Source organism: Euprymna scolopes, chromosome 32 (assembly GCF_053919585.1).
Source record: "Euprymna scolopes isolate OS-2025 chromosome 32, ASM5391958v1, whole genome shotgun sequence".
NCBI classification, from domain to species: Eukaryota; Metazoa; Mollusca; class Cephalopoda; order Sepiida; family Sepiolidae; genus Euprymna; species Euprymna scolopes.
Genome location: NC_136513.1, coordinates 19,136,701 through 19,153,420, shown reverse-complemented (window position 1 = coordinate 19,153,420; position 16,720 = coordinate 19,136,701). Strand labels below are relative to the sequence as shown.

The 16,720-nt window shown below is 30.5% G+C and overlaps 1 protein-coding gene across 17 annotated transcripts in view; it reads right to left on the bottom strand.

Moving 5' to 3' along the window:
• The window catches only part of LOC145256229 (ryanodine receptor-like), a 936,895-nt gene that overhangs the window by 103,776 nt on the left and 816,399 nt on the right, over positions 1-16,720 (bottom strand). The window lies entirely within an intron of this gene.

The following is a 16,720-nucleotide window of genomic DNA, read 5'->3' as shown; positions in this document are numbered from 1 at the left end:
TGATCGAATTATCGAGTTTGAGCGCATTTTTTAATGTGAAAGAGTTATGGGAAACGGACTTATCTCCCTTGACTTAAATTAAGGGTATTTCTACTTTTAAGCCGAATATAATTGTGGATGATCTTTTTGTTAAAAACTACATCTAGCACATCATCTACTGGATCATTTTTCGTAATTTTTGAATTTATGCAAATTTCACTATGATATGTAAGTATCAATAATGTTTTCACCAGAAATGCATTGGTTTAAAAGATCACCAATGTGAACAAGTACCAGAAATCATTATCATTCCCCAATTTTAGGACGGAGTCGTCTTCATTGTTGCTATAACAATGTTTCAGCTGTTTTGATCTCCGGACTTCTCGAAGTCTTCTGTGTTGAACGTGGAAACTGTCATGGAATTTTGAGCTCGAGCCTTTATTAGAAATTCCAGGTGTATACGATTCGGATTCCATTCTCTCAGTTCTATGAGGTTCTTTCAGTTTACTTTTATTATTGGGATTCTTTGAGCTATTGTCCTTATCTTGAGTGTTACTTTCACGACGTTTCAGCCGATGTAACGCCCGACCTTCTTCAGGTGTAACTTGTTGAACTCGAGAATCTTTCTGTTGAACTCAGAAACCTGTATGAAATCTCGAATGGAACCCTTTATGCTCTGGTTCTGTCAGCCATGACCAGGTAGAAATCCTAAATGATTTGCAACTGTATTTTAAGTCTGCAAGAGCCTGTGGTGTAATAGATAATGTATTTGGTAAAATTCAGTTGTAAGCAACACTCTTCTGTAGGGTGAAGGTTCAATCCTTAGTGCGGGTGATATTCAAAATACAATGGTAAATTAATTAGAATTTCTACTCGGCCATAGCTGACGAAATGAGAACATGCTAGTCCTGTGGATTAAATAAAAGGTTTTGTGTGAAATTCCATGCAGATTCCCGAATTTGACAGAAAAGATTCCCGAGTTTGACAAAATATACCTAAAGAAGGTTGGAGTTTATATTGGCTGAAACATTGTAAAAATAAAACTGAAAATGAAAACACTAGTCCGAGTAATCCAAATAATATAAATTATCAATCCTCAGTTTATTTGTTAAAATTGTCGTGATGTCTTTGGCCAAGAGAGAACTCAGAATCTCAGGATCCTGAGTAAAAAATAGGGAGATGATTTAGCAAGTTATGAAAAAATTTCACAACGGCTGGAGAATGGAATCCGGTCAGATTTGCTTGCCACTGCATCAAGATGTGGCACAAGGCCGAAAGTTGGGGAAACCCAGCTTATTATGTGGGAGTAATAGAGTGCAGAAGGGGGAGTCGATAAGACAGTGACCCCGAGCATCAAAATTGACTGAGGGGCATATGATCATATTTAAACTATCTCTCTTTATCAAAAATTTTCTTAGTACTAGGACTTATACTTGTCATTAGAGCATACCATCAAGAAGTTGTATCTATCTATCTATATATATATATAATTTTATTTCTTTTTTTCTGATTATGGGATTCCATATTTTCGCCAACTCCTGTCGGCTGTTTCAACTAATTATGAAAATCGGTAAAGAAATACCATTATTTTAAAATAATAAACAAAAAACAAATCGGTGAGTTGTAGCTCTCTGTAAGTAACTTGTTTATTTAATTCCTACAATAGTATTTTTCAACAAAAGTATTCATGGACATATATATTCCAGGAACGAAATATTTATTTTTCATGCAAAACAGCTCTTTCAGCATGTTAAAATTTTGGTACATTTTTTAAAGATCCGTTTCCTTATGCAGAAACAATCGGTTATTATTATGTCAATATTGACTCTTCTCATGCATATACTCCTCAGAAAAAAAAATGTTTGTATGTGTGTGTGTTTAGCAAGATAATGTTTGATATATTAGCAAAGAAAGCAACGGTTTCATTTCGTCTATCACCGGCCAAGGCACACAGAAAACGTAATAATTTGTAAGAAGATCTGCAAAGAAGCCATAATGATTTTAAAGAAAGAAGCCATTTAAAAAAAAAAAAAAAAAAAAAAAATGCAACAACAATGAAGGCAACAGTCACAGCCATAAGAAGAACAGTTAAAGAGCGTAAAATAATAAAATCCCAAAAAATAAGCAGAAATCGGAATTAAAAGCAAAAAGCTAAATGTTATTCATATTTTGAGCATGGGAGTTAATTTACAAATATGACGATTGTACAATAATCCCCAGAATAGTTCATGTTACTGTTCCCTGCTTTATTACAGAAGAATAAATAAAAGTTGCTGCTTCTGTTGGAGGGGACCCATATCAACCTGAAAGTTTCTGATTAGGATTTATGGAACAAACCGGAAATGACCGAAGCAGTTTACGATTTGAAAATAATGTAAAAAGGCAAGCGGCACAAAGTTAGGGTTAGGTTAGGTTAAGGCAAAAAAAAAAATAAAAAAATAGTCCTTCTAAAAATTAAAGCTGAAAAACTTCCGCAAAAAAAAAAAACCCCAACTAACTAAATAAATAACATTATTCCATTATCTGATTTAAAAAAAATTTATTTGACCCATGGGGGTAGTTAAGTCAGGGGGGGGGGGGAAAATGAAAAGCTGTTTTGTTAAATGTCGGTACTAATTAGCTGTTCATTGATGGCTTGGTCATTTACAATCTGTTCCATGAATCGCAATTAGGAACATTCAGTGTGATACGGGTCCCCTCTTGTAGAAAAAAAAAAAAAAGTTAAAAATGTTTATAAGTTTATCGAACATGTATACGATTGTTGAAAAATTTGGTAAGATTTCTACACTTTTGCACCAATGCTATCACCGGAAAAAAAAAAAAAAATGAGATTCTATTTTTTTTTTCTGTGTGTGTGTGTGATTAAAAGGCAACATCCTGGAAATATATGTTTTTTAATTGCATATTTTAAAATTTGCGATTCACTTTACTACATAAATTTAACCTAAAATGATCCTCCAATTCCTGAACATATAGTACAGGACAGAACGTGTAACCATTTTTTTTCTATTAATTTATTTATTGCAGACTATTATTCTCATCTTTATTAGTTGTTGTTTCACAACGTTTCGGCCAACTACTCCTCTGGCCTTTGTCAGGTGGTAACCGCGACAGATAGCACCTGACAAAGGCCAGAGGAATAGTTGGCCGAAATGTTGTGAAACAACAACTAATAAAGATGAGAATAATAGTCCGCAATAAATAGATTAATATAAATAATACTTATCTCAATAATGAATTCCAATTAAAATAATATATATACCATTAATATATATAGACCATGGTAACTATATTAATATATATACCATTCGGTACAGACACGACCATGGAAGATCAGATAATAAATAAACGTGGATTTATAAGATCAAAAAATCCAACCTTGATCGCCCTTCTGGGCCCGTGGCGCAGTTGATAGAGACGTTGAATCTCTATGGTTCCAGATGAGCATTGTCTGAAGATAGCGGTTTATATCCTACCCAAAGCCGGCCAGAGGCTTAGTTGGCCAAAACGTGGTGAGACGAGAACAACTACGGACGGCAGTGATTGCTGAGAATGCAGTTAGGAGACTCGAAGTTCCTATCCGTCACGGTTACCACCTGACGAAGGCCGGAGGAATAGTTGGCCGAAACGTTGTGAAACAATAACTAATAAACATGAGAATAATAGTCCGCAATAAATAAAAATTAATATAAATAATACTCATCTCAATAATGAATTCCAATTAAAATAATATACATTTTGTTTCTATTTCGAAAAATGGCTGCCATTTTTAAATGAAAAAAATCTTTCTTTTTCTCAGAACTATTAGTATTTTATTGGCTGCATTCACCATGAGGTTAGACAAAAAATCAAGTGCGGTTTTGAAAAGTCAGTGCACTAGGATTAGTGCACTTTAGCTCACAAAAATGTCTGAGCAGCCCTGTTGGTATATGAGGTGCCCTAGGTGATTAGCAATAAACTAGCCACTTCTCAAAAACCAGGCAAAATCTGGAAGAATGGAGCTCCTAGAACTGAAAAGAAATATACCGCAGAACGACAGCAACAAAGGCCATTGTAGGACCGATTGCTAAAGACGCATCCCCGAATAGGACAAATACATACTTATGATCTGCCAGGTATTTCAGATTTTATTTTCTTGTATTATCATCATTTTTTTAAATTCTTTTTTGTATTTCCACTTTAAATTTAGGGCTAAGTGCTAAGCATACTTTTTTCATGATATTGCTTTTTTTTTTCTGCTGAAATGTTATTTGCTGAAGCTGAAAAATATAGAACCAGGAGTAATTGGTTGATTATCTTACATTATATTTATGCCCTAAACTGAACCTAGCTCTAAAGTTTGAAATATTTTATTTTTTAATATATTTTTTCTTGGTATTTCCAGAGTGCTGACACACACACACACACACACACACACACACACACACACACACACACATAGAATCAAGCAATCACGCAGTATAATTAACAGTTGAAATACTTAAAAAAAAAACATGTATACAATAAGCAGCTTTTACCAAATGCATTAAAAATTTAATTTACTACCGACCTGTATAATTGAAATGTGCGGAAACTATTATTATCTTTGAATTTATTGTAGTTACTTTGACTCAGCCAAACTAGAATCAATTAAAATGACAGCCAATGTTTTTCATTGATGGTCGCTAAATTCAGGTTCAAAAGATAGTAAAGAAAAAGCTTATCTTAATTGGACTGGCAATTACCCCCGGACTTAGGGTTTGTGGTATGGTAAGCCTTTGTTTTTATTATCTTTTAAGCCTGAAATTACCAACCAACTCGAAGTAATTATAACAGATTCAGAGACAATTCATCTTAAAATCAGTTTCCATACTTTAAAATCATACAGGGCGGTAGAAAATTAAATCTTAATGTGTTTGGTAAAAATTATTTGTCGCGTACATATTTTTTTAGCGATTTTTTCTGTTGTTGTTAAGTTTACTGCTTCATTGCCAAAGATATCATTTTTATATTTCCTTTTGCAGAAGGGTAAAATTTAACCGAAACATTAAGAATACATTGTTAATTTCGAGACATTTAAAAAATAAAAATAAAAAATAACAAAAAACAGTTTGTGTGAAAGTGTGTGACGAAATAGCGTTTTTGAAAATCACAAAAATTGGAAAACCGTATTTTGTTTTTTTCAGAAAGTTTTGTTTGATTTGGTTATTCGGCAATTTGGGAAAAAGAACTCATTGTTCTAAGGGAAGTAACTCAAGTTTACTAAGAATTGTAAGAAAAAAAAATTTTTTTTTTCAACTATTTCATTTAATGTAACAAAGTTTTATACTATTAATAACACCACCACCAACAACAAAAAATGTAAGATACGACGAAATTTTAATTTTTTTCTTGAAGAAAACATTCCAGAAATTATAAGAAAAACTGATTTTTTTTTTCAAATACTTTAGTAAAATAAAGTTATCAGCCTCTACCTTAGAACGATGAGTTGTTGTTACGCATTGCAGGTTATTTTATTTAATGGCATATCAACATGTCTGGGGGTTATTTCTCTCTCTTCTGAGGAGCGTGTAGTGCAATGTGTAAAAAAGATAAATCATCTAGCCCCCCCCCCCCCTCGCTAATCAATGATTTTATCCCAAAAGTAGAGTAAAAACTAATGCACATAGATTGTCTTTCATAATTGTCAAAATAAATGTGTGAACCATACTTTTGGTTTTAAATTTTCGTTTTAACGATGCATATGTTCAGGATATACGAGAATACATGAGCTGTGACATAAGATAACATATATTCTAGTGATGGGGGACGATTCCAATATTTTTCCCCGATTCCGATACAATTACCAATTCCGTACTAAATTACCGATTCTGATACAATTACCGATTCTGGTTTCGATTCTTTATAAACCGTTAAATATTTGACTATGAGATAGTTATTTTAGCCCCATTTACCATAAAAACACACACAAAATGTACATATATTTTCTCAAACGTAAAAAAAAAAAACAAACAAAAAAAAAACACTTGTGGGGGGAGGTGATCTATAGATTTTAGTTTTACTGGTTGTTTAAAATCAATGTATATTTATTATTTCATTATTGCTACCAACAGTGGAGGATTAAAAAAAAAAAATCAAATAAAAAAAGATAATTAAAGAAATTGTTGTTGGCATCGGGAAAAGGCACACAGTTATTGATTCCGATACCAATTCCGATACCCCAAAAGTTCCGATTTTTTCGATTTCCAATTTCAATTCTGATTAATCACCCTAACACTAGAATATTCTAAAACCTGAATTTTCAGTGGAGAGTGCATATATGAACGTACATGCGTTTGTGAGTATGAATGTATATGCTGTCGTTGTGTTTTGTAGATTTTTTGTTATATTTTTTTTTTTTGTCTTTGTGTAATGTACATTGTTTGTCTTTCATAATTGTCAACTGTAAATAAATGTGTTACTTTTAGTCTTAACCTTTTGTTTAAATGATGGAATATGTTTGGAATATATGTTTTATCTATGAACTGCAAAATAAAATGATTATATTCTGAATGTATACAGTTTTTCATTTTTTGTCATTTAAAAACGTTCATACAAACTTATGCAAATAATTTCGGCACTTGTGCACAACTGCGAAAGAACTAGGTTTTTTGGTTTTCAGTTTGCATACTTAAAGAGTGCATAGCAAGGGCAGACAACTTTCATTTATTACAAACAATAAATCTTTGACTTTATGAAAATTGAAAATTAAAAAAAAAACAAAAAAAAAAACAATAGTTTTCTTTTCTCAAAATTCAAACGTATTTAAAAATATATTTATAAATGCACTTTGACAACTTTCTTTCATGTCAAAAAATAAAGTTTAATGATTACATTTTATAAGTTACAAAAATTTAGGAATTTTAACTTTGTTACAAAAAAAAAAAAAATGAAAAAAATCTCCATTTTATGTTAAAAAAATATGTATTTTGTGTCATTATAATTTTCTTATACTAAATTAATTAAAATAAAACTACATAAATGTGCAACAAAAACATTTAAATGAGTGAGTGCAGAAAACCCTTATAAAATATTAATTTGAAACACAAAAGTACAGAATAATTAACCAACACCTCTTTTTAAAACAAAACAACAAAAGGGTTTATTTCGAAAGAAACAGTACTGTGTCCGAGGTGAAAGAAAGAAAAGAAGAAATAGAAAGTTCTAGGATGTTTCCGTGTCGGGGGGGGGGGTAGAAACTTGAAGTGTCCCTAGGTTGTCCAGTAGAGGTCTTCAGTGAAGTAGTCGCAGCATGGAGGAATTCAGTAGACAGAGAGTGAGAGGAGAGAGGTCAGTCTTCTTTGCTGATCTGAGCTCCTCTGGTGGCTACTGGCTAGTTCCCGACAGGGGTAATTAGTTTCTTAAGGAACATATAGGATTAATGCGCCATACTAGCTGATTGGTCAGTGCGTGACTACATCAGTCAGCAAGAGGGCATTAATCCACAAGAGAAAATAGTGTGTTAATGGTGACTGCTATAACTTTCACAACAACAACAATTACAAAAAAACGCATTTATTGCTGTGAGATTTTCGATTTGGTCCTGAAATTGCATTTGTCTGCCCTTGCTATGCACTCTCCAACTGTCTCAACTGAAAACCAAAAAAAAGAGTTTCCTTCGCAATACTGCACAGGTGCCACAATTTCATACATTTTAAAACTCTGAGTAAAAAAAAAAAAAAAAAAAAAAAAAATATATATATATATATATTTCTGAAAATGAAAGCAGTTTTCAGTAAGCCATCAGCTTTTCTGTCGGTAGCAAGATATGAATAAATAAAAGCCAAACAAAATTTTAGAAATAAAACAACAACAAAAAAGAAAGACATTTAAAAGCTCTTTGTGAATGCCACACAAGAAGAATTAAATAAAATAGATATGGATAATAGCATACTCATTTGATAAATTAATCGAATTAACAAAACATAGGAAAATGATATTATAAAAAAAATTATATGAAGTGTCCCAAAAGAAGCTGACGGATTTGAAATTTGAATTCAACCGAGAGTAGTACTCTACTATAAATATCCCTCCTCATAATAATTTGGTAGGGTTACTCTAGATAGAGGAAGTTATGAATTTTTTTTTTATATCATCTCCTTTTGGGACACTGTGTGTGTGTGGGGGGGGCGTCCCAAAAGAAGCTGGTGGATTTGAAATTTGAATTCAACCGGAAGTATCACTCTATGATAAATATCCACTCCTCAGTGGTGTAACGACCCATGTTGACCTTGGTAAGGTTACTCTAGATGCTCTGAAATCTTTTTTCACTAGTTTGTTGCTTCTGATGTTCCATCTTATAGTTTGATCAATTCAGCTTCTTTTTGGACACCCTGCATTTATCGTTTTGAATGACAATGGCTGGAAGACCCTTCCCACTTTTGAAAATACTTCATTTTGGAAATTAAAATGTGATCATAAAAGCCATTGAGTAAGTCTAAAATAATTTATTTAAAAATAAGCGAGAAAAATTGAATAATTTGCTGGTTTGGTTTGGTTGTTTTGTTTTATGGCATAACAAACACCTTTCAGGTTATTTAATGCCGCATATGGTCATTTTAGTAAAAAGTTTTTATGCCATTTTATATCTTCAAATATTTATTTATGATGTTTGGTTTGGTTTGACATTTCCGAATTTTTGAGGTGAGGATTGGTTATTTGTATTATTATTTCTAGCGGAACCCTTTATTTACTTCATGGGGGTAGCGTGCTTTTGTTCTGTCAGCCATGACTGGATAGAGGTCCTAAGTAATTCACAAATGTATATTTCGGTCGCCCACACGGAGGATTGAACCTTCAAGAGAATATCACTTCTACAATTGATTTTTTCCCCAGTACTCTAACCACTGCGGCACGGGTCCTTGCGGACAATTTTAGTACGAATTTTTGAGCCTTAAACCTACTTTTTATTTCTAGTTGTAAATATCACCATTTATTACTAACTAGCAGGGCTACCCGGCGTTGCTCGGGACCGTATAAACAATGAAAAAACAAAAGCAGATATTGAACATATGTTTTATTCTTAGGGGAGAGGAATCTTTCATCTCAAGTTTTAGCGTTACAAACAAACATTTGTCTTTTATATATATAGATAATGACAGGTTTTTTGGGGGCCCCCCTCGAAGATAACTGATCAGTTGACCAACTTCTAGTGGTCCGTTTGACGTGAAATTTCGATATTTGTCATCCGGGTGATGGGGCTTCGATATGATACCAAATTTGTCAAGTTTGGTTCCGTCTTTCAAAAGTTTTAGCGTTACAAACAAACATACATACACACAGACGTTTGGCTTTTATATATATAGATTATTACAATATATTAATGTATATCTATATCTATACTTATTACTTGTATATATTAATGTTTTACTTATTACTTGTATATATTAATGTTTTTTGGTTTGGTTGTTTTGCTTTATGGTATATCAACACTTTGTGAATTATTTAAGGCAGAATCCGGTCATTTTGGTAAAAGTGTTTATGATTCAAGTTCTTTATATCTTCAAATATTTATTCATGGTGTTTGGTTTGGCTGTTTTGTCGAGAAAATTGTTGATTTTGTTTTTGGCTTTGCAGAACATAAGATTTGTAGAGGGAAAGAGTATAAACAATGACATCAATGTTTGGTGCATTTTAGGCCAGGAAGCCAATATCTTCAGACAGCCTTATTTGGTAGCACTAGAATATTCAAAATGTTTTCAAAAAATATTTCAAATGTATTTAAAGAAGTATTTAAAGGTATTAAAATGTATTTAAAAGGTAATAAAATGTATTAAAAAAGTATTAAAATATATTTAAAAAATATTAAAATGTATTAAAAAGTATTAAAGTGTATTTAAAAAGTATTAAAAAGTATTAAAATGTATTAAAAAATATTAAAATGTATTTAAAAAATATTAAAATGTATTTAAAAAATATTAAAATGTATTTAAAAAACATTAAAATGTATTTTAAAAATATTAAAATCTATTAAAAAGGTAGTAAAATGTATTTAAAAAGTATTAAAATGTATTTAAAAGTATTTAAAAATATTAAAATGTATTAAAAAATATTAAAATGTATTTAAAAAATATTAAAATGTATTAAAAAGTATTAAAATGTATTTAAAAAATATTAAAATGCATATTTTACAAGTATCTAAAGGAGTATTTAAAAGTCTTACAAATAAAAAAATATTTATAAAATTATTAAAAAGTATTTTAGGAAAGGAAAAAGAACAATGACATCAATGTTTGGTGTATTTTAGGTCAGGAAACCAATATCTTTAGACAGCCTGATCCGATTGGATTATTAAGCTTTGTCTTTTATTTTTAAACCAGCAGAGGGCGCCCAGCCTTGCATGGCAATAAAATACGTTTAAATAGATTTTAATTCATGCAGATTTCGTACTTATTATTACAGAGCCAATTCTCTATTGAATATCATATTGTACCTGATATATTGTACCGATTTCAAAAGTTTAAAAAAAATATGACTTGTGTGCTATCAGCTAGAATAAAAACCAAAACATTTAGTGCTGCAGCATCGTTTCCTACCGTTTGAGCTATCAACAGATAGATAAGAAGGATTTTAAATGAAACTACTTCAAGCTATGAATGAATTTGCACATGCACAAAAATAATAGAAATATGTCGGCAAGTTGAAATGAACATTTTGCATTTCATATTTCTGTACGCATTATTCATCCATCCAAAGAAAAATTTTACTTATTATAAACCATCCTTGGTGTATGATTACTATTTCCTGTTCATTTCAGTGTTATGCGACCAGTAGTTCAAGAGTTTATCGGTTAAATATTTTCACACAGACACACATACATACATACATCTACTGTTTTATTTATATAGATAAAATTATTTTAAACTTGTTTATATTTTAGAGTATTTGAGTTGAAGATTCACATTCTTGAGATTATGCTTACAACGTTTTGGCCGGTGTAAACTTCAACGTTCTTCAGGTGCATCTTGCCTGACGGAACGAGAACAATCTAATCTGGTTTGATTAAATAATTTCAGTGTTATGTGACTAGTAGTTTAAGAGTTTATCAGTTAAATATTTTCACACAGACACACACATCCATACGCCTACTGTTTTATTTATATAGATTTATTTCCTTTTTTACTTGGGGTCACTGCTTATCAAAGCCTGGAAGCCACTCTAGGATAAGGGTTTAATGAGCGTTAGACAGATGGTGAGGAAACATCATGAAGATCAGTAATGGTGGAACTCGGATAGAGTTTAATTATATAAGAGAAAAGTGCAACAAGAACTTATTTACATTAGATTTGAAAGCAACCATGTTACAGTCGTCTATGAAGCAGCCCTACGATATTGTGTTCCACAGACGGACTGTTCTAGGAGAGAAACTCTGCTCTTTCGAAGAATACGTTTGGTGTTAGGGTTAAGGTTAAAGGTCAATAAACATGGGGAAAACTGTTAAACCAGTTATTGATGGGTTAGTCTTGATATATATTTTTCTGTTTAGTTTGTAGTTCCATTTGATTGAATAAAGAGTTTAATTCGGAATTCCACATAGCTTTCCGAGTTTGACATAAATATTCTCAAGTTCGGCCATATGCCCTTGAAGAAGGTCAGAGGTTACATCAACCGAAAGGTTCTGAGCGAGAACAATAGCCTGAATAATCCAAATAAAGCATAAACTTTCTTATTGATTTATTTTTTTTTATGTTTAGTAATGAGTCAATACTTATTGAGGATAAAGGCCACTCAAGGATAAGGGTTAAGAAGATGGACGGCTGGTGGAAATATAGGAAGTATTAGTAGAGGATTGAAAATAATGCATGGTACGAAGAAAAGACGGCTTATATATAAAGTATTTGTTTACATTAGATTTGAAGACGACAATATTGTAGTCTGCATGGAAGTACTTGCTGTAAACTTAATTCATATCATGTTTGTCTGTTTGTCTGTCTGTCCGTATTGGACGTTTGTTATGATAAGGCGAAGTGAACTAAGTGTTAACATATCCGTTCATGCACAGTTACGGATTAGTAAGGGTTAGTATATAACTTGCACTTTTTTCTCAGAAACTATCGGGCCGATCTGGCTAAAATTTTGTATGGACCTTTGTTATGATAAGGTGCAGCGAACTAAGTATTATAGTATCTGTTTGATACACAGTCAGGGTTAATATGGATTAGTATTTAATGCAAAAATGAGCACAAATTTAACCATCTTCAACCATTTGGCATGAAGTACCCAGTCTAAGTCAACGGGCTATAACTTTTGCCATTTTTAACAGGCTAAAAAGTCTTGTTTATTTTTTTTTTGGGGGGGGAGGGAGTACAGACTGATCATTTCAATTATTTGGATTACTAATTTCACCTTGGTTGTTACATTCACAACGTTTTGACCGATGTAACCTTCGTTGAAATTCTTTAGGTGCATCTTTTCAAATATGGGAACCGTTTAGTCGAACTTGATAAACTTTGAAAGGGAAATTGATAATCTTTATGTTCAATTCGAGAACTTGGACTGAATTTTGAACTAAACTCTTTATTTTATCGACAAAGATAGATTATTCTAATTCCATCAGCCATGATCTACTAGAAGGGTTAATCTGCTTTATTTTTTTATTTATTTATTTTTTTCAACTTGGGAGTCACCCTTTATCAAGGACCGAAGGCCACTCGAGGATAAGAGTTAATGAATGTAAGGTGGTAGTGTAATAATCGTTAATGGTGTAAGTTAGCTAGAATTTTATTATTTATGGGGACGGCTCAACAAGAACTTGTTTACGTTAGATTTGAAGGCTACCATGTTATATTTAACCGGGAACAGTGTTCCATAGATGGGCCGTTCTGGGAAAGAAGTTTTGTTCATGGAATCTGCATTTAGATCTAGGCACACTTAGAGAGTGGGGGGAGGGGGGATCGTGTATAGTGGTTGTAGCTAGTCGAGTATTTGTTGTGAAAGTTTGGCAAGAGGAACCTTCTTACTTACTCGCCTGTAGTAGAGATTGAACCTTAAACCAACAGAATTATCCGCAGAATTCCAAAATGAAGTATTTTTCAAAGAGAAACCACGAAAATTACAGTAAACGAATAGGTTTATCAAAAAGTATCTACACATTTGAATAGTTTATACAAACACACAAAGATGGCTGACAGCAGTTAACATCATGTTTATTATAAAAATGGACAGATATTTTAATAGATTATGACTATTAGAATAGCGACATCAACTATGAAACTATTAAAAAAAAAATTATAGGGTGTTTTTTAAAAATATTTTTTAAATAGATTATGACTATTGCATTTTTTTTTCATAGATACAATAAAAAAAAACAGAAAGTTCATAAATTAATAGTTAACTTAAAAATTAATAAATTTTGTGACAATACATGTGAATGTATTTGTGCATATATCTATATGTATATCTATATCTACTAATAAAATACATTCAAACTATATGGTTTATTTGTGTAAAGAAAAATAAATAAATAGAAAAGTTGATAGTCGCAAAAAAATAATAAATAAAAAGTAAAAATAATAAATAAATAAATAGTAAAAATAATAGGTAAATAAATAAAAAACAACAACAAAAAAAAAACAGAAAACAAAACAAAAATATCTTTGATTGATTTAATATTTCGTCCTTTTTTTCTTCAAATAATTTTATCCCAAATAAAACAAAACAAAACAACATGGTTTCATAATTTCATAAAAGCAAAAATAATAAATACAAAAAAAATTAAAATAATAAATCCTGTATATTTTGACATATAAGGCGACCGTCAGATAAGACGAGGTACAAAATTGGAGCAAATTTTAATAAATTTTTCATATATTGGTTGTATAAGACGACTGCTAAATCACGAAGCCATGTTTGTTTAGCCTAGGCTAGAGATTGCAACAATGCAACACCCGGTATCTTATGAAATATTGTTTTTTAAAGATGATTTTTTTAACTGTAAGAGTCGTCATATACGCCGAAATATATGGTAGATAATAAAAAAAAAAAACAAAAAAAAACACAGAACACAAATCAAAAATATCTTTGGTTGATTTAATATTTCGTCCCATTTTTTTCTTCAAATAATTTTATCTAAAATAAAAAAAAAACCCAACAACAACAACAACAACATGGCGTCATAGTTTTTTGGGAGATGAGGGTTAATCATTTGTATTATTCAGAGTACTGTCCGCATCTTGGATGTTAATCGTTCTGTTCGAAAATTCGTGCAGATTCTTGAGTTCGGCAAGATGCACCTGAGGAAGATCGGAGGTTACATCAGCCGAACCGTTTCTGTGAATAACACTCAAAATAAGTACAATGTTCCAAATAATCCAAACACCACATTTTTGACATTTCGTTCCTTTTTATTTTGTTTTCAAAGAATTCTCCAAAGTAACAAAAAGCATCATTTTGATTACATTTTAATATTTTTGGATGACTGTATGTGATATGTCCCGGAAAGATATAAATTCTGACGATTGTCGGTTAAATGATGAAGAATATTATGAGAGGATAGAAACTGATTAATGGAATTGACATAATTAGAACACCTATAGTAATGGGTTATGACCAATATCGTTTTACATTTGATGTGAAGATAATTATATTGTAGTCTGAAGGGAAGCAGTTCCCTTGTAATGTATTATACAGATGAAAAGTTTTTGACAAAAATGTCCTGTTAGCGGAAATTCCGTTTGATGCTAGGCGTACATAGGAAGAAAATATTTGTATTTAAATTATTTCTTCTGTAATTTATATTTTCTATCTTGATACGTCCTGGAAAATATTTGTATTTAATCTATTTTTTCTGTAATTTATATTTTCTATCTTGATATGTCCTGAAAAATATTTGTATTGAAATTATTTTTTCTGTAATTTATATTTTCTATCTTGATATGTTCTTAAAAATATTTGTATTTAAATTATTTTTTCTGTAATATATATTTTCTATCTTGATATGTCCTGGAAAATATTTGTATTTAAATTATTTTTTCTGTAATTCATATTTTCTATCTTGATATGTTCTTAAAAATATTTGTATTTAAATTATTTTTTCTGTAATTTATATTTTCTATCTTGATATGTCCTGGAAAATATTTGTATTTAAATTATTTTTTCTGTAATTCATATTTTCTATCTTGATATGTTCTTAAAAATATTTGTATTTAAATTATTTTTTCTGTAATTTATATTTTCTATCTTGATATGTCCTGAAAAATAATTGTATTTAAATTATTTTTTCTGTAATTCATATTTTCTATCTTGATATGTCCTAAAAAATAATTGTATTTAAATTATTTTTTCTGTAATTCATATTTTCTATCTTGATATGTCCTGAAAAATATTTGTATTTAAATTATTTTTTCTGTAATTTATATTTTCTATCTTGATATGTCCTGAAAAATATTTGTATTTAAATTATTTTTTCTGTAATTTATATTTTCTATCGTGATATGTTTTTAAAAATATTTGTATTTAAATTATTTTTTCTGTAATATATATTTTCTATCTTGATATGTCCTGGAAAATATTTGTATTTAAATTATTTTTTCTGTAATTCATATTTTCTATCTTGATATGTTCTTAAAAATATTTGTATTTAAATTATTTTTTCTGTAATTTATATTTTCTATCTTGATATGTCCTGAAAAATAATTGTATTTAAATTATTTTTTCTGTAATTTATATTTTCTATCTTGATATGTCCTGAAAAATATTTGTATTGAAATTATTTTTTCTGTAATATATATTTTCTATCTTGATATGTTCTTAAAAATATTTGTATTTAAATTATTTTTTCTGTAATATATATTTTCTATCTTGATATGTCCTGGAAAATATTTGTATTTAAATTATTTTTTCTGTAATTCATATTTTCTATCTTGATATGTTCTTAAAAATATTTGTATTTAAATTATTTTTTCTGTAATTTATATTTTCTATCTTGATATGTCCTGAAAAATATGCATTCGTTTGATGTGGATGAGTAGTCTTGGCTACCATACTCAAGTAATACAATCTAATAAGTTGCCTTAATGAATAATTGTTTCTAGTTACAAGTGGTAATATGCTTCATACTTTAAGCTTTTGTTATGCTTTTCGAGGTCTCTCACCAATCGGTGAGAGAACCATTTGTATTTTTAGCTTATTTCAGGCAATCGTATTCTCATGAGAAGAAACCCGGATGTACGAACTACCTTCAATAAGTTTTCAGACACTTTTTTTGCACAGACATTTAAAATCGTCATCGACTCTTGAAAATTCAGTATGTTATTGCTCTGCATCTTATGAGATGACCAATTTTTATGAATTTTAGGTTCAAATGAACAGCTGCAGTAAGAATGGAATATATCCCACTAAAGCCTGATTGTCACAGCTGGTGAATTTCAAAAATACAATGTGGACGTGAGGACACTTTAGAAGAACGATATGCAATAAAATTCTGTTTTAAAATTGGAAAATAAAAAATGTCACAGAAACGTATGGAATGTTCCAGACTGCTTTCGAACTATCTTGTATGAATCGAGCATCAGTTTTTGAGTAGCGTAAAAGATTAAAAAAAGGCAGGGAGTATGTGAGGGATGTGTGGGAGAAGTAAGGAAGTCAAAACACCAGAGTTGATTGGCCAAATAAAGAATTTCATGGATGAGGACCGTCATGTGTCTATAGAGACAATAAATGCAGTTTGATGTCAGTGTGGGAACTGTTCACACAATTATTTGCGAGAAACAGAGGATGCAGAAGA